Source organism: Orycteropus afer, unplaced genomic scaffold, assembly GCF_000298275.1.
Source record: "Orycteropus afer afer isolate SDZICR_OR568_19922 unplaced genomic scaffold, OryAfe1.0 scaffold00002, whole genome shotgun sequence".
NCBI classification, from domain to species: domain Eukaryota; kingdom Metazoa; phylum Chordata; class Mammalia; order Tubulidentata; family Orycteropodidae; genus Orycteropus; species Orycteropus afer.
Window position 1 is genome coordinate 15,096,133 of NW_006921589.1, and position 25,926 is coordinate 15,122,058.

Here is a 25,926-nt window from a genome sequence, read left to right on the forward strand (position 1 = left end):
CTCACAACCCGACCAGTAAGCAGCATCATGATAAATGGAGAAAAGATTGACATTTTCAAAGACTTCGTATCACTTTGTTCTACAATCAACACCAATGGAAGCAGCAGTCAAAACATCAGACAACGTATAGCATTGGGCAAACCTGCTGCAAAGGACCTCTTTCAAGTGCTGAAGAGCAAAGATATTTCCTTGAAGACTAAAATGAGTTTGATGCAGGCTATGGTATTTTCAATTGCCTCATATGCATATGAAAGATGGACAATGAAAAAGGAAGACCGAAGAAGAGTTGATGCTTTTGAGTTGTGGTGTTGGCGAAGAATGCTGAAAATACCATGGACTGCTAAAAGAACTAACAAGTCTGTCATGGAAGAGGTGCAGCCAGAATGCTCCTTGGAAGCGAGAATGGCCAGACTTCATCTCACCTACTTTGGTCATGTTATAAGAAGGAACCATTCCCTGAAGAAGAATATCATGCTTGGTAAAGTGGAATGACAAAGAGAAAAGGGAAGGTCCTCAATGCAATGGATTGACACGGTGGCCGCAACAATAGGCTCAGGTACAGCAAAGATCGTGGGGTTGGCACAAGACTGGGCAGTGTTTGGTTCTTCTGTACATTAGGTCACTATGAGTTGGAGATGACTCAATGGCACCTAACAACAACAAAAACATTGAAACTTTGGGAAGAATCTCTGAAATTATTAAGCACAAATCAATCTTCTCATCCACTGTCCACTTTTATAAAATGGGTTGGAGATTTTCCTCAAATAATTGAGATTATCATATTTTCCAATGTGTATCTCTTGATGGTTTTGCTATGAGTTTGTTTTCTTTACATTTTCATTTCTTTTTTTTCTAAGCATAAATCCACTATTTTCTACAAAGCTAGTTTTTACTAATTGGATTTTGTGAGGTTGAGTGGGGGTAATAAAGCTCTTCCAATCATAGCAAAGGGAAGAAAAAAATGTCCAGAATCAGAGAAGCAAGGATTTAGTTAGGTAAGACTTTTGTTCTTACCATGACTTGTGACTATGTTTCCATTTAGCAGTCTGAGACCCACACTGATCTGTTGGCTCTGTGTGTGAGATCTGTGTACTCATCCACACCCACCCCTACTTTTCTTACCCTGCCTCAATTCCTTATTTTATGATGAAAGTAAAGCTTTTTATATTCAAGTAACTAAAAGTTTCTGGCAGCCAGGCCAAAATCAATTAATTAATCTCATCCATTATCACATGGACATAAACCTATAGACATAATAAAAGAGACCATTTCCCATGTGTAGCTTTCATGAGCCAGAATTGCACCCCTATTCAAAAGAGGAGTCTGATTCCCAAGTATTCCAACGAAGGGAAAGTTAGTAGCGGCCTCTGTCCTGTAGCTAATCCACCAAGCAGCTGAGACTTCTGGGTGGTTGGCTAGCCTCACTGATAAGATGGGCAAGGTGTGGATTACAGTGGCTTTGGACACATTAGAAGATACGTAAGCCATAGGTGATTCTCCTAGTTGAAAAATCCACTATCCCAAATGGTATCAGGATGAAGTTTGGGCAACTTTGGGTATATGACTTTGCTCATTCCCTGGAATGTTTACTCCTGCTCACCAGAATCACTTCATTTCTAAAACCCAGTTATTTGGGGTCTCAAAGTAGACAATTGTCTTGTGCACAGATTTGTATTTTGAGGATATTGTGGATTTAATAATTCCCCAGCTCCCCACTGCAAGAATGTAATAAATTGCATTCACAACTTTTTTCCTCAATCACCTGAAAATTATATTTTTTCAGGCCTTTAATTATTTGTAAGGAGCTCTGGTAGCGCAGTGCCTAAGGCACCTGACAGCTAAACAGGAGGCTGGCGGTTCAAACCCACCAGCCACTCCTCAGAAGGAAGGTTGGGCAATCTATTTCTGTAGTGATACTGCCTGGGAAACCCAAGAAGAGGTCGCTATGAGTTGCGTCTAACTCCACGGCACATAACAACAACAACATCAACAATTATTTGTAAATAGTATATTTAATGGACTTTTAATCATCCTATTTTGCATTAATTTAGATACATTACTTTCAATGCATCAAAACAGAATCTAGTGACAGTCATAACGTCAATGAGACATACTTGTAAGTATTTTTAGGGTCAAATTAACTCATGACAAAAGTAAACTCATCTATGCTCATAAAGCTTTACCTCTAAAGGAATGTAATTCTACAAACCACATATTTTCTCAGTTCAACAGACTTTTAATTTTTTTCCAAAAAAGTACATTTCACCCTATCCTCAACTATGTTACCAAATGCATATGCATATTGTGGTGGTTATGTTTGTGGGTCAACTTGGCTGGGCCTGGTTGAGTGGCTGGGCAGCTGGTGGTAGTTATTCCCCATGATGAGGCTGGCGATCAACTCCACAGTGGGATTTACCACAAGCAGCTGAGTAGCTGCTTTGAGTATATGGTCTGCTTCCTGTGTATAAGAAGCAGCTTTGGGAATGGTCTCTAGCTTATGGCACCTTGAACCCTGCATGCAGCCATGTCTTTGTTCAGCAGCCTGCCACGCTCTGCTGACCTGGGGACTTACAATGAACTTGAATTAATGGCCTGCCATATGGTTTGGTAACATCAGGACTGTGCCCTTTTACTTGCCAACTTTGGGCTTGACAGCCTCAGCAGCCAGCAGCTGTCTGAGTGAAGAAAAGCCTCTAGCTTCAGTGGGCCGGGAGCTGGAGGCAGAGCTGAAGCCCAAGGCTGAGGGGCTTTCACCCAGCCCCTAGAGCCTGGTACTTTGGACTTGGACTAAAAGCCTCCAAACTATAAAAGAATAAACTCCTGTTTGTTAAGACCATCCCATTTGTGGTATATTCCTCTCAGAATGGCACTAGGTAACCTCTCAGAATGGCACTAGGTAACCAGAACACATATCAAGACTAGATATCAGAGAAAAGGGAAGTCTTTTTTTCTTTCTTTTTCCAATTTTTGTTGCGATTTGGGTGAAAGTTTACAGAGCAAATTCATTTTCCATATAGCAGTTCCTACACATTTTGTTTCATGACATTGACTGCAATTCCCCACAATGGAACAGCTCTCTTCCCACTTATCCTTGTAGTTGCCTCTTCCCTATGTCCTTCCCTTCCATGCACTCCTGCCCTCCGAGCTGTCTCCCTGTGGAAATTGCTCCAAGGTGTGTATCTTCCTGATGGAAATGTTTACCCCATATCCTTGTCTATTGTTTGGCTGGAAGTCACAGGAGTGAGTTCAGTTCCAGACCTGAAGGATAACTAGGGGCTATGGTTTCAGGGGTCTCACCAGGCTTTATCAGACCAGCAAACTTGTTTTTTTTTTAAATGATTTTGAGTTTTGTTCCTCATTGTTCTCCCACTTTATCCAGGATCTTGTGCACTGATCCCCCTCCATGTGGTTGACAGTGGTAGCTGGGCACCATCTAGTTCTTCTGGTCTCATGGTCGTATAGGCTGAGCATCATCACATGGTCTAGCAGTCCCTTGGACTAATTGTTTCCACATGTCTTTGGTTTTCCTCATTATTCTTTGCTCTGGATGAGCAGAGACCCATCATTGCATCTAGATGGCTGCTTACAAGCAGAAAAGGATAGTTAAAACTCAGTACAAAGAGAATGATTTTCCCTCAGCATCATTACAAATACATGTGATGAAACTACAGGAGAAAGGAGTGTTTCCTTCCTTGCAAGACAAAAATGAACAAAAATTACAGCTGAAAAATTTTAACCACAATGCTTAGAATGAGATGGTGTTCTGGTGAGCCTAATTTCCTAATTATTTGAAATTCCAACTTTAAAGTTGGACTTTAAAGTTCAATCCTTTTGCTGGTATTTTTCTGAACTGCATTTTTCTGCCTTAACCATAGGGGAATTTCTTACTCTTCATTTAAAAGAAAAATGATAGTTTTTCACTCCAAAAAAGTTATCAATTATAACAGAATAATTGAATAAACTAATTTGAATTTAGCTATTTATTGTGGATGTTTTCAAATATCCATGTATACATAAAGAAATGTATACACAGAAATAAGATTGACTAGAATGTCAATTGCTCATATGCAAGTTCAGGTTGAAGCTAAAAAAGTTAAAACAAGTCCATGAGAGCCAAAATATATCCCATCTGACTTTAGAGACTATCTCAAGAACAGATTTGACACACTGAACACTGATGACTGAAGAGTTGACAAACTGTGGGATGTCATCAGGTCATGATAGATAAAGAACCCAAAAGGTCATTTAAACAACAGAAATTAGCAAAATGGATGTTAGAAGAGACTCTAAAACCTGCTCTTGAATGGAGAGTAGCTAAAGTGAAAGGAAGAAAAAAGCTGAACAGAAGATTTCAAAGGTTGGATCAAGAAGACAAAGTAAATTATTATAATGAAATATGCAGAGATCTGGAATTAGAAAACCAAAAGGGAAGAACATGCTTGGCATTTCTCAAGCTGAAAGAACTAAAAAAAAAAAAAAAATCGAGTCTCAAGTTTAAAATATTGAAGGATTCTATGGACATAATAATAGGAGCTCTGGTAGCATAGTGCCTAAGGCACTTGACTGCTCACCAGAAGGCTGGCGGTTTAAACCCTCCAGTCACTCCCCGGAAGGAAGGTTGGGCAATCCTACTTCCGTAGTGATGCTGCCTCAGAAACCCAAGGAGGGGTCGCTATGAGTCGGGGCCGACTCGACGGCAAACAACAACAACAACAACATGGACATAATATGCAATGACACAGGAAACATGAAAAAAAAAGAATGAAGGAATACACAGAGTCACTGTACCAAAATGAATTGGTTTATGTCTAGCCATTTCAGGAAGTAGCCTATGATCAGGATCCAGTGGTATTGAAAGAAGAAGCCCAAGTTGCACTGAAGACATTGGCAAACCATAAGACTCTAGGAACTGATGGAAAACCAATTGAGATGTTTCAAAAAATGAATGCAATGATGGAAGTGCTCACTCATCTATGCCAAGAAATTTAAGACATCTACCAGGCCAAATGACTGGGCGAGATCCATATTTGTGCCCATTAAAAAGAAAAGTAATCCAGCAGAATGTGGAAATTATCAAACAATACCATTAGTATCATATACAAGTAAAATTTTGTTGAAGATAATTCAAAAACAGTTGCAGCAGCATATCACCAGGGAACTGCTGGATATTCAAGCCAGATTCAGAAGAGGACGTGGAATAAGGGGTATCATTGCTGACTATGCCAGGAAGATGTTTACCTGTGTTTGATTGATTGTGAAAAATCATTTGACTGTGTTGATCACAACCAGTTATAAATCACACTGAAAAGATTGAAAATTGCAAAACACTTAATTATGCTCAAGTGGAACCTGTACATAGACCATGAGGCTGTTGTTCAAACAGAACAAGGGTATACTGTGGTTTAAAATCAGGAAAGGTGTGTGTCAGGGTTGTATCCTTTCACTATTATCATTCAACCTGTATGCTGAGCAAATAATCCAAGAAGATGGACTTTAAGAAGAAGAATGTAGCATCAGAATCGGAGGAAGACTCATTAACAACCTGTGATATGCAGATGACACAACCTTGTTTGCTGAAAGCAAAGAAGACTTGAAGCACTTATGAAGAAGATCAAAGACTATAGCCTTCAGTATGGATTATACTCCAACATAAAGAAAACAAAAATCCTCAGAACTGGACCAATAAGCAATATCATGATAAACAGAGAAATTATTAAAATTGTTAAGGATTTCATTTTTACTTGGATCCACAATCAACGTCCATGGATATGGCAGTCTAGAAATCAAACAAAGTACTGCACTGGACAAATCTGCTGCAAAAGACCACTTTAAAGTCTTAAAAAGCAAAGATGTCACTTTTTGATTAAGTTGCTGCTGATGTAAGTCATGCTATATTCAATCACCTCATATGCATGTGAAAACTAGACAATGAATAAGGAAGACTGAATAAGAAGTAATGCCTATGAATTATTGGGTTGGTGAAGAATATTGACTACATTATGGACTTTCAGAGGAATGAACAGATCTGTCTTTGAAGAAGTACAGCCAGAATGCTCCTTAGAAGTGAGGATAGGGAGACCTCATCTCACATACTTTGGGCGCGTTATCAAAAAGGACCAGTCTCTGGAGAAGGTCATCAGACTTGCTAAAGTTAGGGTCAGCAAAAAAGGGGAAGACCCTCAGTGAGATGGAATGGCACTGTGGCTGCCACAATAGGCTTTAACATAGCAATGATTGTGAGGGTTGCAAAGGGCCGGGTAGTATTTTGTTCTACTGTATATAGGGTCACTATGAGTTGGAACCAACTTGATGGCACCTAACAACAACAATAAGTAAAAATATAAATAATATAAGAATCTCCATTTTCTTGTCATCCAAGCTCAATGATTATCTACATTTTGTCATTATGTTTCATCTATCCCCAGCAATCTTCATTTTGCATCTTTACCAGTGAATGTTCAGGACGTTGCTGTTATTGTTAGTACCTAAGATTACTAAGCTTGAGATGGTTCCAATTCATACTCACTGCAGTCAAGTCGATTCAACTCTTAGCAACTCTTCCTTGGGTTTCCGAGGTGGTATCTCTTCGGAAGTAGATAGCCCAATCTTTCTTCCAAGGAGTGACTGGTGGATTTGAACCACCAGGCTTCTAGTTAGCAGTCAAATGCCTTAGGCACTACACCACCAGAACTCCCAACTGCATATACAACAGAATAAAACATTGTCTGTTCCTATGTCATCCTCACAATCATCACTATTATTGAGCTCATTGTTGCATCCACTGTGTCAATCCACCTTGTTGAACATCTTCCTCTCTTCCCCTGACCTTCTACTTTACCTCGTATGATGTCCTTCTCCAGACCTGGTCCCTCCAGCACATGTTCAAAGTAAATGAGAAGTCTCACAACCCTTGCTTCTAAGGAGCATTCTGGCTACACTTCTTTCAAGACAGATCTATTTGTTCTTCTGGTAGTCCATGGGATATTCAATATTCTTTGCCAACACCATAATTCAAATGCACCAATTCTTCTTTGGTCTTTCTTCTTCATTGTCCAGCTTTCACACGCATGTGAGACAATTGAAATATCATGGCCATCTTAGAATATCTCAAGAATGATTGGGATAGCTTTGTAGAAGTAGGAATGCTGTGGTAAAGAATGGAGAAAATTTAGTTTGGGGGTTCTTATCAAATTTATATTTGTGATGATCTTGCCATTTTGCATTCTCCCTAGCGATGCACAGGAGTGCTTCCTTGCCTGTATCTGGCAATTGCATATGTTGTCAAACGTTCGGCTTTTTCTCAATATGTTTGAGAAATAGTTTATTTTTGCATTTTCATTTTATATTTCTCTTACCATGAACATGGTTGAGCACCCTTTATATGTTTATGGCTCATTTTAATTTAATTTATTTTTTATCTGTGAAGAACCTGCTTGTATCCTTTATTCATTTTCCTATTGAGTGATTGGCCTTTTCCTCCTCCAAATGTAAGCATTCTTAATATATTATATGTATTATACGTTTGTCTGTGATTTTATTTATTTGTTTTCTTTTTGGCAATTTGTCATTTGTTCTCTTCCTTTCCTTATGATGTTTTTAGCTATTCAAAAGGGTTTTATTTTATTTTATTTTTTCCCCTTAATGCTATCAAATTTACCAATATTTTTTGTTAATGTGCTTTTAGTCATGGTTATAAAAAGTTATAAAATGATTCATCCAGATTTCTTTCCAACACATGTATGATTTTATTTTTCATATTTAGATTGCTAATACATTTGGAATTTATCCTCATGTATGATATGAGGAATGGATTTAATTTTAACTCTTGCAGTCATCCCCAAGGAAGTTTTGCTTTTTCCCAGTTATTTTAAGTATCATTTTAATCATTTAATTTCATACATTAAATGCTATCACATGCTAAATTTTTATATGCAACTGGATACATTTCCAGATTTTCTATCCTGTTGGAGATTTTCTAATTTAAAAATGGCATCTTCCTTCCCTAACTTTCTTTTTTTTTTTTGTTACAAAAGTTAAAGATGCATAATTTTTTAGAAGCAGAAATTATGAATGAAATGCAAAAGGTCATTATAATTATCATATCAAATAATCACTCTACCAGTACCAATCTTACCATTGAAAGTAATGGTGATCTTGCAGCATGTAATAATCCTCATTCAAAACCTCAGAATGATTGCTAAATTATGATACCCCTGAGATTTTCTCCTCCAAAAATAAGGGCCCAAGAAAATAAAGTATTAAAAGATGCTTAAAATTACTCTTTATGACACAACTCTTTCAGGAGTGAAACTATCATTGGTTGTCCACTTATTTTTATTAAATATGATCCTGTTAGAATTGTTCACAAGCAGTATTATCAGAGTTATTTTTAATTTTTTTAATTTTCCCACTCAAAATTAGTTAAATAGCTCTACTTAATGGTACTTGAAAGACCTCTAAAACTCTCATAGTTTATCTAGATGGGAAAGGTTCATGCTCTAGATATTGGTACAGCAAATCAAGAAACTCCCTTATTTCATTACTTCCCACTAAGGAGATTTGTCAGTTTTGAGAATTTGATGTTAATATTTTTTTAATTATTTTGCATTGCAATTAGTATTTTCAATAATTTAGTATTCAGAGAAGTGGAGAAGCAGACTGGACAGTCTGGATTTTTTAAAAATATATATATATTATACTATATCAAATTTAAGATAATTTGATGGTACTCTTAGAGAGTACCCAGACCTATGTTTTATGGGTGAGTTTCTTTATTGACACACTCACTCTTAAAAGAAACTCACTCATATAAATGGACAAGAAGTTCTTGGATGGCCATTTGTAGAGTATTTCCTACTGTAATTTTCAAATTTGTTTTTGGATTAACTGTCCTATAAGTCATATATATTGAAAACTCCACTGCCATCAAGTTGATTCCAACTCGTAGTGATCCTATAATTTAGAGCAGAACTGCCCCATAGTGTTTCCAAGACTGTAAATCTTCACAGAATCAGACTGCCACGTTGTTCTCCCTTGAGGCTGCTGGTGGGTTGAACTGCAGACTTTTCAGATAGCAGCTCAGAACTTTAACCACTCTGCCACCAGGGCTCTTTCAGGCATATTACCCACATCAGAAAGAAGAGATCTTAACACTTTTGCATGTAAATGAAAGGCAAGTGGTATTACTTTCAGGCTACAGTCATAATTTTTCCTTGGCTGCTAACATCTGCTTGCTAAAGCCTACACACTTCCCCCGAGTGTTAGGGTTTGTAAACATTACTTGATGATGACATACCAAGTATTATGAAAATGTGTCTCTCAATCCACACCCAAAACCCTCCAAAGAACATTTCATATTTTCAGACTGTGGTCAGCAGGCTTTTTTGGGATTATTTGTAGTTCCTTAACTGAGAGTTAAATAGATCTTTTATTAAAAATGAATTCCTGGGCAATGCATGCAGGAAACAAGATGGCCATGATCCACAGGTCAATTTTGAATAAAACACTATAGTAATAGAGGTTGTTTCTTAAAACTCTTGATAGTAAATGCTGAAAATTCTAAGAGCAGCTCATTTACCAGAATGAGCATACAAATATCCAGACAAGTATTTCTTGATATTATAGATCTCAAGACTCCAAAGCACTTTTGTTGTTGTTGTTGTTATGTGCCGTCGAGTCAGACCCGACTCATAGCGATCCCTCCTTGGGTTTCTGAGGCAGTATCACTACAGAAGTAGATTGCCCCATCTTCCTTCCAAGGAGTGGCTGGTGGGATTGAACCGCCAGTCTGCTGGTTAGCAGTAAAGTGGCTTAGGCATTACGCTACCAGAGCGTCTAAGCACATTTAGGAGTCAAAATTAAAACTATAGTATTGCTGTTGGTTCTCAATATCCAAGTAACACTCATTCTTTTCAGTTAGTGGAATATGAAGTTTGGGAATAAAGCATACAATCCTTCAAAGAGAGCAAAGTTTAAGTGCAGAATGAACTTCTGAAATAAAAATCATTAGTTTGACAGATTCAGTACTTTTCTGTTGACTGAAATCAGTAGGACTGCCACAAGCAGATGGTATACGCCAGGAAAAGATACCCACCTTGACTTTGTTAGAGCCTTTCTCTAAGCCAAAATACTTACAAAACCATGAGAATTATGCTGTGTACCTAAGGAGCATTCTAAATGTAAAATTATGAGCAGACATACTCCCAAATCAGGTAACAAACAAAACAGTGAGCCACATTTTTGTGAAAGTAAAGAACCAATGAAAAGACAAAAAAGAAGAACAATCAAAACTGTCATTAAAAACAGTGTCATATATGCATCCTTTTGTTGTTTGATTCTTTTTACTCTGCATGTGGTCATTATGGAAGAAGAATATAATGAGAAATTTACCCAATACTTGGACATAAATCATAGAAAGAACACTACCTAAAAATAATAATAAAATGGAAGTTATTGACATGTAACTGGAAATGATAATGACTTTCCCTGTCCTCATATATTTTCCAGTAGATAATTTCCAGCTTTTCTTATAATTAAACTTACTAAATTATGAAAATTGACTAAAGAGTATTTCTAAGTCACATTACCTTAAATTATGTCATATCTTTTCTTTAACAGATTGATTTTATTTTTGTCTAACTAAAATCAAGGTTATCAAAACCAAAGGTGCACTTATTTTAAAATTATCTTCCAGTTATAAATAATTTTTTAAAAAATAATTAAAGTATAAAATATCCCTCATTGGACCATAGATTCTGTAAGAGCAAATGCATTGTTTTGTTCACTGATATATCACCAGCATCTAGAACACTACTCAGTAAATACAAAACATTTACAACAGTCTCCCCTTGCACAGAAATAATAAGTAAAATAGCCCAAGGTAGAGCAACTTGGTCTCTATTCTCCTGGAGCAACATAAGAAGAAGGAGTTAGGAACAGGAGCAGGAAATGCAATGTGTGGCTAATTGTCTCCATGAACAACTGCCTCCTCTGCCATGAGACCAGAACTGAATGGTGCCCAACAAAAATCACAATAAAAATTAAATGTCCATTACTGAACACTTTGATCAAAAATTTTATAGATGAATCTTAATAAAAAATGGGAAGATGCAGGAAAGAATTTCATATTCTCATGGACTGCAGACTCCCTGGAGTCACAGAGGTTAGATGAACCCCTGAAACTATTGCCATGAAATAATTTTTAAACCATAAAACTTAAGCGAAAAATATCCCTTGAAGTTTCCTTAAAATCAAATGATGTCACTGTTGTTGGGTGCCGTTGAATTGGTTCTGACTCATAGCAACCCTATGTACAAAAGAACGAAACATTGCTTGGCGCTGTGTCATCTCACAACTGTCGCTATGTTTGAGATCATTGTAGCAACCATGGTGTCAATCCATCTCAGTGAATGCCTTCCTCTTTTCTCGCTGACACCCCACTTTACCAAGCATGATATCCTTCTCCAGGGACTGGTCCACTCTGATAACATGCCCAAAGTACCTGAGATGAAGTTTCAACATCCTCACTTCTAATGAACATTCTGGGTGTACTTCTTTCAGGACAGATTTGTTCATTCTTCTGGCAGTCCATGGTATATCCAACATTTTTTTGTCAGCACCATAATTCAAAGGCATCAATTCTTCTTCAGTCTTTCTTGTTCATTATCCAGCTGTTTTGGCTACCTCTGTGCTGCTCTAACAGAAAATATGATAAATAGGATGGCTTTAACAAACAGGAATTTATTCTCTTACAGTTTGGAGGCTTTAAGTCTGAGTTCAAAGTGCCACGCTGTAAGGGCTGGGTGAAAGCCCCTCAACCTTTGGCTTCAGCTCTGCCTCCTGCTCCTTGTTCACTGAAGCTGGAGGCTTTTCTTCACTCAAATAGCTGCTGGCTGCTGAGGCTGACAAACCTAAGGTCCGCAAGTAAAAAGGCACAGTCCCAATGTTACCAGACAGCATGGCAGGCCATTATTCAAGTCCAGAAGAAATCCCAAGATTGGCAGAGCATGGCAGGCTGATGAACAATAACTTGGCTACAGGCAGGGTTCGAGCACGCCTGAAAGCTAGAGACCCTTCCTCAAAGTTGCTTCTTATATACTGGAAGCAGCTCACATCCCTAAAGCACTACCCGGCTGCTCCAGTAGATTTCACCACGGAGTTAATTACCAATCTCACCATGGGGAATAACTACATCCCGCTCCCCAGCCACTCAACCAGGCCCAGCCAAGTTGACATACGACCCTAACTACCACACCAGCTTTCTAATGCATATGAAGTGACTGAAATTACATTGTCTTGGGACAGGCACACCTGATCTTCACCACTTTAAAGGGATATTTTGCAGTAGTTTTTCCTGATGCCATACATCATTTGATTCTTGTCTGCTGCTTCCATGGACATTGATTGTGGAACCAAGTAAAATGGAATCCTTGACAACTTCAATCTTTTCTCCAATTATCATGGTGTTACTTATTGGTCCAGTTGTGAGAATTTTTGCTTTCTTTCTATTGAGATGCAATCCATACTGAAGGCTGTAGTCTTTGATTACAGCTTCAAGCTGTTCCTTCTCATTTTGAGCTGTGCCATATCAGCAAATGAAGTTCCCAAAAGCTTTGCTCCATTCACATCATTAGCTTCAACTTACTTCGAGGAGGCAGCTCTTCCCCAGTCATATTTTAAGCGCTTTCCAACGTGAGGAGCTCATCTTCTGGCACTGTGTCAGACAATCATCTACTGCTACTCATAAGGTTTTCAGTGGCCAATTTTTTTCAGAAGTAGATCACCACATCCTTCTTCCTAGTCTTTCTTAGTCTGGAAGCTCTGCTGAAATCTGTCCACCATGGGTTACCCTGCTAATATTTGAAATACCAGTGGCATAGCTTCAGCATCATAGCAACACACAAGTCATCACAGTATGACAAACTGACAGACAAATGGTGGAAAATCAAACAACAGTTTAGCTTAACTAATAAAGAATGTCTGCCCTTACCACTGTCAACCAAGAGGGAGTGGTGCAGGAGATCCTGGATAGAGTGGAGAACAATGTGGAACAAAACTCAAAATTATTTAAGAAAAAAAGACTAGGTTTGCTGGTTTGATAGAGCCTGGTGAGACCTCTGAGACTATGGCCCATAGCAACTCTTCAGGTCTGGAATTGAACTTTTCCTGTGGCTTCCAGACAAATAATAGGCATATGGACTTAACATTTACATCAGGTAGATACGCTACTTGGAGTGATCAATCATGAGAGAAAAGAAGGGCAGTGTTTGCACAGGGAGAGTGCTCTGCAAGTAGGAGTGCATGGGAGAGGACACAGGGAAGAGGTAACTATAGGGAGGAAGTGGGAAGAGAGCTGTTAACATTGTAGGGAATAGTAGTCAATGTCATGAGACAACATGTATATAAACTGCTGCATGGGAAATGAATTTGTTCTGTAAACTTTCACCCAAATCACAATAAAAATTAAATTTAAATTAAAAAAAAAATGTCTGCTCTTTTTATATGGCTTTCATAGAGCTCTTTTTAAGATCTGTCCATATGGAATCAAATTGACAGCAGCAACTCAGAAGATTAGATAGAAAACTTATGGGGCAGTGAGTTTATTTTAATGGGGGAGGAGCGACTCAGAAGGGGAGGCTGAAATGGCCCACAGCTCAAAGAACGTAATCAATTTCAGTGACATATAGATGTTGAAATTGTTGAATTTCTGTATGTTCTATGCATATTCTCAACAACAACAACAAAATAAATTATATTTCAAAAAGAGTAAAATGGTACATTTTTTCTCCAAACAGAATTCAATTCATTCTTATAATTAGAAAATGGGAATGGAGTTTAAGGAATCCAGGAAGTGACGTTGGTCAAGGAGTATTTTAAATCTTAATTAAACTACTGAATATACTTTGGCAGAGAGTGTGTAAAATGGTGAGGCTGGACTCTCTGTTACTACTCTTTGACTGCAGTTTGGGGCTGGCTTCATAGGCATGCCACTTCTGCATTGCACAGGGCCCCATACTTAAAAGGACCCTGAGGTTAGATTAATGCTATACTGTCACCATTATGAATTCTTAACTTACTAACAAAGGCCCTACATTTTTATTTTGTCCTGGGCCCCTGAAAAGGAGCTCTGGTGATGCAGAGCATTTGACTGCTAATGAGAAGGTTGGTGGTTTAAACCCAATAACCACTCCGCAGAAGGAAGACTGGGCAATCTACTTCTGTAAAGATTTACCACCTCGGAAACGCAAAGGGGGTCACTATGAGTCAGAATCGACTTGATGGCAGTGAGTTTGGTTCTGTTTTTTAGGCCCCTGAAAATTATATAGCTAGATCTTCTGCAGATATTTTCTTCATAGGCTGAGTCATCAAGAGAAGGCTGCTGTATGGATGGCCAACAGTCCAACACAAGAAGACAGGTTATTGTTGTTGTTAGTTGAGTCAATTCCTACTCATAGTGATGCCATGCATACAGACAAGAATTGTTCCACAGAGTTCTCAAGGCTGTGACCTTTCAGAAGCAGACCATCAGGCCTGTCTTCCAAGGGTAAGCTCAGTCACACTTTTGGCAAGTAGTCAAATGCTTAACTCTTGGTGCCACCCAGGAAGACAAATTGTAAAGCATTAAATGGGGACCTATATCCTTCAGAAATTTTAACACGAGGAAGCTCCAAATAGTATCAACCTGTTTCCATAGATTTCCATTGTCCCTAAAAGCCATTTACTGAAGACTTGAGCTATCGTAGTGTATTTATCATTCTCAGTTTTTAGTTGCCAAAAATCGTAGTGAAGTTCCAAAGTTCCAGTGCTCTCTCAAGCAGAGCAAGTTCTATTTCTGAAGCTCTCAAGAACTATTCACCCACAGCATCAGATATTTTTCAAAGATCATAATTTTATCTGGTAGGGCACTCTTGGTAATGCAAAAATCATAGTACTCAAGAGAACTGTGAAAACAGCTTCTTTTAAAAAATGAAAGTTGCATGCTGGGGATTTACAAGTCTCCAAAGTCTGATGATTGTGCTGGGGCACTAATGTATTGAAGACATTCCAGACACATGACTAGCAGTTGTGTTATACTTCGTATATACTATATGGTTCATGAAAAATATCTTTTAATCCATTAAGACATGCCATTTACCATGATTTGAGATCTTTATAGAGTTTTACTGATGAAAGAATATTACCACTTCTTACGTTTAAATCTTGGAGACATTTACAATGCAAATAGTTTGGGGTTAATATATATCTTTACTCTTTTGTCACTAGATGTATGGTTGGGTAAGTCTATTTTGGTTTGTAGTGAACGAGCACGTGACACAGTTAAACTCATTCATGAGTAAATCTCAAGAAAATAATAAATTGTTTCTAATATCATAATTTACATGAAGTGTTTGCAAACCTAAAACCATCCCAGAAATAAAGAAAAAAGAATATCCTTTAAAGTGTATTGTTGTTGTTGTTGTTGTTGTTGTTATGTGCCGTCGAGTCGGCCCCGACTCATAGCGACCCCTCCTTGGGTTTCCGAGACAGTATCACTACGGAAGTAGGATTGCCCAACCTTCCTTCCGAGGAGTGGCTGGTGGGTTTGAACCGCCAGCCCTCTGGATAGCAGTCAAGTGCTTTTAGCCACTATGCTACCAGAGCTTAGTTTAATTAAAACTAGGATCTGATGTATTTGGAAAAAAAGTAGATTTCAGAAGTAATTTCATTAGATCCATAAACATACATTGGGTTTGGGTTTGAAGGAGTTTGCCTCAGGATAGATGTTTTGAAGACATTTCCCGACCACTCCAACTGGAGGATTTTGTTTTCATTAAGTTATTTCCTTAATCAAAACTTACAATAAATCTGTATCACCAAATACAACTTCTGTAAATTGAGCGATCCTTATGTGCTCAATACTGTGTTGTTGTTAAGTGCCATCGAGTTGGCTCTGACTCCATGACAAAATGAACACTGCCTGGTTGCACACCACCCACACAATCATTGTTATGTTTGAACTCATTGTTGCAGCCATTGTGTCAATCCGTCTAGTGCAGTGTCTTCCTCTTTATCTCTGATCCTCTAATTTACCAGCATGATGTCTTTTTTCAGGAACTGGTCCTTCTTGAACAGACTTTATATACACAACTGCATTTAATTCTTATAACATTCTGTAGAACCCTGATCAGGTCAAAGCCCTATCCTATTCCTCTGCCTGACGTCTGTAATTGGACTTCTTTCATGTTACCTCTCTACTCCTATTTTCACATCTCTCCATTTTGCATTCTCCAATTCACCTAAACAGATCTTCTCAAGCAGTGATGAATTCATCCTCTCTGCTTTTGTTCATAATGTCATTCTGTCTGGAAGACTCACCTGCATCCCCCTGGTTTATTCAATATCTCTTCATTTTTTTACTTTAAGTTCAAGTCTTTCTTAACCCATGAATACTGTCCACACTCATCTCTTCCTACTAAAAATTTCTGTGGAGTTACTCCAGGAGAGAAGTGAGAGCATAGCAAGCAAGGTGAACAGGATGAACCAAGGCATAGAGGTGTAGAAGTGTTTGGCAGGTAAGAGGAACAGTGAATGGTTTGGTGTAACTTGATTATAAAGTTATAATGTGTAGGTTTGGAGGTGAAGGAAGAGCATGTGAAATGAATAGTTAGGACCAGATAATTAAAACTGTAAGAATCATACTTCCTCTTGTAGGCAGTAACCACCTCACAAAGAGTTTTAGCAAAGGAGGGACTCAATTAAATTTGTGCTTTTGACAGGTCACTCTAACAGTAGTGGATAGAAGGTAGACTCAACAGTGAAGATTCAACAGAGATAGGCTTGTTTGGAAAGAGAAGGTGAGAAAATTCCACAAATGGACATCAGGTAAGTCAGAACTTGGTTAAAAAATAGTGATGAGCATAGCTGTATGCTCTAAGGGATATGAGAAAGGGCATTCCAGGCAGAAGGAACGGCAAATGCTTTGGAGTAAGAGCAAGCTTGATTTGCTGAAGGAATGCCAAGGAATCCAGTGTGAGTGAACCATAGATTGGTGAGGAGAGTCAAGACCCATGAGGACGAGGCAAAGTACATAGCTCATACAGGCCTTTGTAAAGATTTTAATTTTTATTCCTAAGTATTTGAGGAAGCCAGAGGAGAGTTTTGGACAATGTCTTGACATGTTCATATGTACGTTTTTAGAAGTATCCCTCTTTCTGCTGCATGGAGACTTGGCTATAGATAGACTGGGTAAGAATACTAATATTATAGTATTAGAAACTACTGTAGTATTCCAAAGGAAACATGACTGCTGGTGGTTTGGATAAGAGTTCAGTGGTGGAGGTTGTAGAAAGGCCTAACTGACAGAATTTGCTGATGTGTTGGTCACAGGGCGTGAGATGAAAAGAGGAGTCAAGGATGATCTCAAGAGGAGCAATTGTCATTGATGGTGGTTAAGGCTATGTTGAAAACACAGAAAGTAGTGTGAAAGCAAGACACAAGAGGTACCTTGTACTATTTTTAGCTGTCAACTCCTGACTCACATGGGTCAACCCCAAATATGACAAAATGACATGTTGCCTGGTCCCATATCCTCTTCATGGTCATTGGTATGCTCAAGTTCCTTGTGGCAGCCGCTGTTGTGTTTTAAATCCTTCCAATATAGGAGGCTCACCTTCCAGCAATACATCTGCTAATACTCTGTTGTGATCCATAGAGTTTTGGGGTAATTTTTGAAAGTAGATTGCCAGGCCTTTCTTCCTTGTCTGTCTTAGTCTAGAAGCTCTGTTGAAATTTATCCACCCTGGATAAACCTGCTGGTCTTTGAAATACCAATATCATAGCTTCCAGACTCAGAGCAACATGCATGCCACCACCATACGACAAACTGACTAATTAGTGCTTAATAACTGCTGGATGAACATATGAATTAATGAATGAATAAGAGCTGTGTGCTGGTTCTCAACTCCACCTTAATTGTAAGGATATGACTTATATTAGTGAATGAATGAATGAATAAAAACTCCCAAATCTTTCTTTATTGCTAGGGGGACAGGCATAGCACCTTTTTTTCCTTGCCTCTAGTTTCTTGACCATAATGCATCCTCCTAGTCTTTAGAATAGCACCCCCAAACCCTCTCTCTCTGCTGCCTTGAGCAGGATCGGGGATGATTTACACCAATTTGCAATACTCTAGATTTAGCTTTGAAATACAGTTTCCTTCTGGAAAACTCTATATTTTAACCAGAACAAGCTGTGTTGTCAAGATGTGTTTACCTTATCTTTTTTTAAAAAATTAAATGGGTACAAATGTATTAATGGAGAGGTTGGTCATGTTTTAGCTTGATATTAAGCCATGTACATGGATTTCAGTGGAAAATGGTTTCCTAAAAGTCACAGAAAAAGTTCTTTTGTTACAAGTTTAAATGGGAATTTTTTTCACTAGCAGATCAGAGTTGTCTTGCAGCCCATACCCAGCTGTGTAAGTTTTCAGCAGCTGGAATTATAATAAGCTTCATTCTATGAAAATGAGCTCATTATTATTTAGTTTGTGCTGACTCTCAATGAAACCGTAAATTGAGTCTCCAGTTTAGAGGAGAATTTCATTAATTTGCATAAAGAATTTTCAAAACAAAATTCTAGCTTTGTCATATTAAATCAAGATATCTTCTCTCTCCCACACCCTTTATTTTGAGGTCAAGTCTCAAAGCTGAGCAAATCATGCCTATTTTTTTATTCAACTAAATATAGCATATTAAATATATAGCAGTAAAACCAACATTTAGCTACTATTATATTATAAACCAATACTACATTATAAAAGAAAGAAATCTTAAAGCTTACTGATAATAATCATAATAGTTATCCTTTTAACTTGCTGGGTACTGTGTTATACACTAACTCATTCTTTAAAATGTGCATCTTAAATCATGTAGAAAAGTGAAAAAGTAATACAATTAGTTAAAGCTGTGTTTTACTTTGATTCTGGTGTTAATATTTCTGTGCTGAGATCAAATCCTATCTTTAGGGTTGATTTCATGTCTTTAGAGTAAGTTTTTTAGGGCTGAAATGGTAACAAAGTTTTAAAAATATAAAACCATTGTGTGTAAAACAAGAAGAAGAAGAAGAAAAGAAGATGTGGAATAAAAAATGTATTAGAAACAGAAACAAAGAGTGAAAAATCAAGTTTGGTCTGAAAGTAAGTACCTCTCAATATTTTTGGTTTAGCATTTGAGTCATTGTAGGAAATGAAATAAATAAAAGAATGGAGTGAACAGACTAGATCTTACAATTTAACACTATGTGCTTCTCAGCCAAAATATTTTCAATGTGCCATTTTTATATTCTTTTGATGTGACTTCCAAAAAGGCTTAATGGAGAGATAGCTGACTCATAATTAAAACAGTAATGGCTGTGAAATTCAACCTCTAAAGTATTTTTAGTGAGAACTTGCCTCCATGAAAACCATAGAAAATCACAAATAACACAGTTTGATTTTGATCAGTGAGAATTGTTCTAGTAACCTCCAACACCAATACCTTTGACCCAAGCCCAAGGCTTCCATTCACTGTGAAATCCCTGACTGTCTCTTTCCAGGCTGTTTGTTCACTTGCAGATGCAATGTTTAAATGAATGCTACTTTTGTAAATGCCACTTAAGAGGATCCTTCTAAAATCCACAGGGAGATGCCACACTGACTTTCTTGTTAGAATTTCCAAAAGTTTATTTCCTTAGAGGGAAAGACAGAGTGCTGGCTGGCATGAAAACCAAAGAGATTCCTGGGGTTTTAATCCCAACCTCTACCTCTGACCAGATTCAACCTCTGTGCAAGATTTCACAACTTGAAATAGTGTCTTCACTTATGTGTGCCTCGCAGAAGATAAAGTTCCTCTATGCCAGGATAGTACCTTAGGAGAGAAGGAGGAAAGAGAATCTTAAATCGTTCTAAGCACCAAGACGGTGGCCAGCTCCATCACTAAATTAAGGTCTTATTAATACTCTGCTTTAAATACAGTTTACATGATACTAAACCAAACCCACTGCCACCAAGTCAATTCCAATTCATAGAGACCCCATTTGGGTTTCCAAGGCGGTAAATCTGTATGGAAGGAGATTGCCCAGTCTTTCTTCTGCAGAGTGGCTGTTGGGTTTGAACTGCCAACCTTCTGGTTAGCAGTCAAATGCCTTAGGCACTAGGCCACGAGAGCTCCACTTACATGATAAAAGATCAAATTCTACTCTGGAATCTTTTGTTCCGATTTCAATATCTGGAAGCAATGTGATTGGAAGAAGGAGTTTCATTATTGCTTTATTTCCCTCTTGCTGTATTAAAACATGTGGCCTACTCTTTGTGAGGTGAAGTAAAATTTAAGCCTTCTTAGAGAAAGCACGGCATAAGAATGATGAATTTAAGGACGCTACTTGGTCTTGTTATGGCATCTGATAGTACCCTCCAGATGCTTTGGGGATGGGGAGAGGGAGGAGAGAGCAATTATTAGACACTAAATGCTTTTATATCACAACTGTATTAGTTTAGATTATGATAGCTTAGTGCTAATCAACACCTGTTGAGGTTTCTGGCCTGATAATTAAACGATATATTTCATTTGGTCTGCCAATAAAAGAAAAAAATACAGAAAATCAATGTCTTCATCTTCGGTTTCAAGAAAATCTTTCTGTTTGGAGTGTGAAACACATTCAGTTTTTTTCAAAATAATGTATATTATCTATATGATCATCTCTGAAAACTTGGAACTAACTCAGGTTTAAAAGATGCCCAGAGGCAGAATTCTCAGTTAATGTCTTGAAGATCTGATCCTTCCTCCCTGGACTTGTTTTATAACCTGGATAGAGACAGCTAATGTGTGAAATTTATACAATACGGTGAAGACGCCTACCAAACTCCATTCCAAAAACAAAATCCAATTCTTTTGTGAAAAAATAATGATAAATTAATTGGATACTTACCTCCTGCCAGGAACTCTGCTAAACATTCCAAACACAGACGTGAATCAAACAAATGTAATCACAGTTGTCAAGGAGTTTAGGGTTTAATGAGGGAAGATACACAATAGATTGCCAATTAACTATTAATGGGATATGTGTAATGAAGGAAACATACAGGGACTATAGAAAGTGCAATAGGCTTGGAGACCTAAACTAACAAGAGTTGGGAAAAGTGGATGTCCCTAAGGGCTTCTCTGAGGAGGGTGAGAAAGACCTGGAGAGAGGAGCAGGATGATAGCAGAAGGCTAGAAAGTGGTTCTAGGAAGCCATGGAAGGAAATTAAGGGGGGAATGGGATAGGGCATGATTATATATATACAGTTTTTAAAGATCACACGGCAGGGGAAGTGCTGGTGAAGAATGTAGTTAGTTAGATAAGAAAAACTCAGTGGCAAGGCTATTGAAGGAGTCTTAATGGCAGATGCTTGTTGTGAAGGCTTACCGTTGTTGAGTTGATTCCAACTCTTCAAAACCCCTGCATGTCCTAGAACTGTGTTCTGTGGGGAAATCAATGTCTAATTTTTCAGAAGTGATCACCAGGCTTTTCTTCCAAGGCCCCTCTGGGTGGACTTGAACTGTCAACTTTTCAGTTAGCAGCCAAGTCCATTAACCATTTGCACCACCCTATGCACATAATTAATAAGCACTTGACTGCTAACTGGAAGATCAGTGGTTCAAACCCAGCAGCCACTCCACAGAAGGAAGACTGGGCAATTTACTTCTGTAAAGGTTTACCACCTCGGAAACCCAAAGGGAGTTGCTATGATTTGGAATCGACTTGATGACAGTGAGTTTTGTTTTGTTTTTTGTGCATTCCTGACAGGAGTGCTGGTGGCCCAGTAGGTAAGGCATTTGACTGATAACCGTTAGGTTGGAGGTTCAACCCCACCAACTGCTCCATGGGAGGAAGATGAGGCAATCTACTTCCATACAGATTTACAGCCTTGGAAACCCATTGGTGGTTGCTATAAGTTGGAATTGACTTGAGGGAAGCAGAATTTGGTTTGGTTTGGGCACTCCTGAAGATCTCTGGGTGGCACTAATGTAAATTGGCAGTTTGAACCCACCAGCAGTACTGTACAAGAAAGGTCTAGCATTCTGTTTCCATAAAGATTACAGCCAAGAAAATCCTATGGAACAGTCCTACTGTATAACACATGCTGTCATCAAGAGTCAGAATTGACTCAACAACAACAGGTGCGATTCTGCAGCTTGGGCTGTTGTTTATATTATCAGTTGCATGAAATGTCATCTCGAGACATTTGGAAAGGGTTGGTTTTTCTCTGACATAAATTAGAGTTTGGAGACATTGAGTAGAAATGAGACAGAAACAGAAGAAGAAACAGAAATACCAACCTGCAAGTAAAGTCACAACACTCAGAAGTTGGAATGTTAGGAAAAAACATTGCCTATTTTTCAACTTAGGCTGAAGTTGGCAATGCTATTACAACCCTACTGAAAGAAAAGGAGCTTAATATCTTGACAAAAATTGCAACCAACATTTTTTATTAAAAAAAGCTGTGTTTAGTTTGATTGAACAACTTTTATTTTATGTCAGTCTTATCTTTGATCTGGCTCCTGTCAGAACTTTTCTTTCACAATGGGCTTTGAATATTACAGAAGGCCACAGCTATAATTTAAAACAAAGTGGTCGAGTTTGGGTTCATGGTGACTTCAGAATGGATTTCAAAAAGAGAGACAAGCCCATGACAAATGCTCCGTGGCTGACACATCTTCCTTCCCTGCCCAGCTACCCAAAAACCAAACCAAAATAGCACAAAGTTGCTGCCATTAACTCAATTCCAACTCATAACGGCCCATGTGTTGCAGAATAAACTGCCCCATATGGTTCTCTTGGCTGTAATCTTTAGGGAAGCAGACTGCCAGGCCTTCCTTCCATGGTGTCCCTGAATGGGCACAAACCACCACGTTGGTCAATAGTTGAGCACAAACTGTTTGCACCACCCAGAGATCTTCCTAACATTCTTCCCTACCCTACATTTGGGCAGAGTTACACTTGATTACAGTTATTTACATACATCAAACACACTCCCTAGAATACAAAGTCTATACAGACATGGATTTTTATCTGTTGTGTGTGATTTTTTTTTTTTCTTTTTACTATGTGTCCCAGAACCTAAACACTCAATAGTCATTAAAAGAGTCAGGGAAAATATTGACTGAAAATATTGACATAGCTCTAAACTTTTCATTTTATATTCAACATCCGTGCTTTATTGAATCAGGTAACTGCATCCTCCTTACCATGATGTTCAAATCCCCCTCAGCATAGTGTCATTACATATTTCTTTTGCTTTAACCAACTTATATTATTCTTACCCTCTTCCCCCCAAATAATCATTGTTTTCTGTTTTAATGCCTTTTTAAATTTTCTTTTATGCCTTTTTTATTTTGCATATATATTATACATATACAAACATGCACATTATATGGGAAAATTTGCACATTAAATAGACATATAACTGATCATCAATAAACATTCAATCCTATTCTTCCTAGTGTCAAAAAACAAGCTGAAATGCAATTTTAGGTCAGTTATATATATTTTGGGGAGCTCTGGTGGCATAGGGCCTAAGTCATTTGACTGCTAACCAGAAGGCTGGCAGTTCAAACCCACCAGCCACTGCTCGGAAGGAAGACTGGGCAATCTACTTCTATAGAGATACCACCTCAGAAACCCAAGGAAGTGTCTCTATGAGTCGAATCGACTCATTGGCACTGAGTTTGGTTTTGTATATATATATTTGTAGTTTAATTTTATGTAAGACATTTTTCTAAAATTAACAACCTATGATATTCCCTCCAAATGGAAAGAATATATATCTAGATCTGGTGGCATAGTGCCTAAGCCATTTGACTGCTAACCAGAAGGTTAGTGGTTCAAACCCACCAGCTGCTTCGTGCTTCTATACAGATTTACTGCCTCAGAAACCCAGGGGTGTCACTATAAGTAGGAATCGACTCAATGGCAGTGAATTTTATTTTTAGTTTTATACTTCCTTAATCTATTGTATCTATCACTTTAAGTTTGGATTTTTTTTTCTCATGTATTCCCTTTAACATATATGAATTATGTTATCTAATAGGTCAATAGTTGTGTTGATGTATATATATATTCCAAGGTTTCCACTTACATTCCAACCGATCTACTGCTATTGAGTTGACTGTGACTCATAGCAACCCTATAGGACAGAGTAAAACTGCCCCATAGGATTTCCAAGGCTGTAAATCTTTACAAAAGTACACTACACTGTCACATCTTTCTCCTGGAAAGCAGCTGGTGGGTTCCAACCACCAACGTTTTGGTTAGCACCGCAAGAGTTGTTGTGAGAATTAGGTTACTTTACTTACTTCAAGTAATCTGATTCTCACAACTACCCTTGGAAATAGACATGGGGATTTGGCAGGCAGAATAATGGACCTCCAAAGATGTCTATATCCTAATCCCTTGAACCTGTGAATAAGTTACAATACATGGCAAAGGGGAATTAAGGTTGCAGATAGAGTAAAGGTTTCTAATTTCCTTTAGCTGACTTTAAATTAGGAAGACTATACTACATTATCAGGATGAATCCAGTGTAATTACATCCCCCCAAAAGACCTTTGCTGTCAAGTCAACTCTTACTTGACAGCCACCCATCAGACCAAGTAGAACTGTCCTTAGGGTTTTGAAGGCTGAAACAGATCAATTTCAGACTGCAGAAGTTGGTAATATTCTTCAATTTCTTCATATTTGGCATTAGTAGTGAGCTCTCATAGTGCTGTGGTTAAAGCATTAGTCTGTTAACCAAAATGTTGGTGGTCCAAACCCACTAGCCACTCCACAGGAGAAAGATGAGGCAGTCTGCTTCCACAAAGATTTTACAGACTTTGAAATCCTCTGTGTCAATTCTATTCTGTCCTATAGGGTTACTATGAATCAGAATCAACTTGATGGCAGTGGGTTTGTCATTAGTGGTTGATGCATACATTTGAATAATAGTTGTATTAACTGGTCTTCCTTGTAAGCTTGTGGATATTCTACCAATAATAGTGTTGTACTTCAGGATAGATCTTCAAATATTCTTTTAGATGATGAACGCAATACCATTCCTCTTAATTTGTCTTTCCTGGCATAGTAGTCCATATGATTGTCTGATTCAGTAGAATGGTCGGTATATCCTCATTTCAGCTCATTAATGCCTAGGACATCTTTATGCATTCCATTTAATTTTTGACAGCTTTCTATATTCCTTGTTTATACTTTATATATTCCACATTCCAAGAAGTACAGCAAAAATGCTCCTTAGAAGCAAAGATGGTGAGACTTCATTTCACGTACTTTGGACACGTTATCAGGAGGGACAAGTCCCTGGAGAAGAACATCTTGTTTGGGTAAGTGAAGGTCAGTGAAAAGGAGGAAGACCCTCAATGAGATGGGTTGGCATGGTGGCTGCAACAATGGGCTCAAGCATAGCAAGGATTGTGAGGGTGATGCAGGCCTGGGTGGTGTTTTGTTCTTCTGTCCATAGGGTCACTGTAAGTCAGAACCAACTCGGTGGACTGCACCTAACAACAACAACAACAACAACAACCTTTACAGACGCAGACTGCCACATCTTTCTCCCATGGAGTGACATGTGGGCTTGAACTGCTGACCTTTTGGTAACCAGCTGAGCATATCATTGCACCATCAGGGCTCTTTTGTTTTATTTTTATTGTGATTTGGCTGAAAGTTTACAGAGTAAATTCATTTTCCACGCAGCAGTTCATATACATTTTGTTTTGTGACCTTGATTGCAATCCCCGTAATATAACAACTCTCTTCCTTCTTCCACCCACCACCAGTGCTCTTTAATGTAATCATAAGGGTACTTAAATGTGAAAGAGAGAGGCAAAAAAAAATTTGCATTGTGAGCAAAATTTGACTCATTGGTGGATTAAAAGC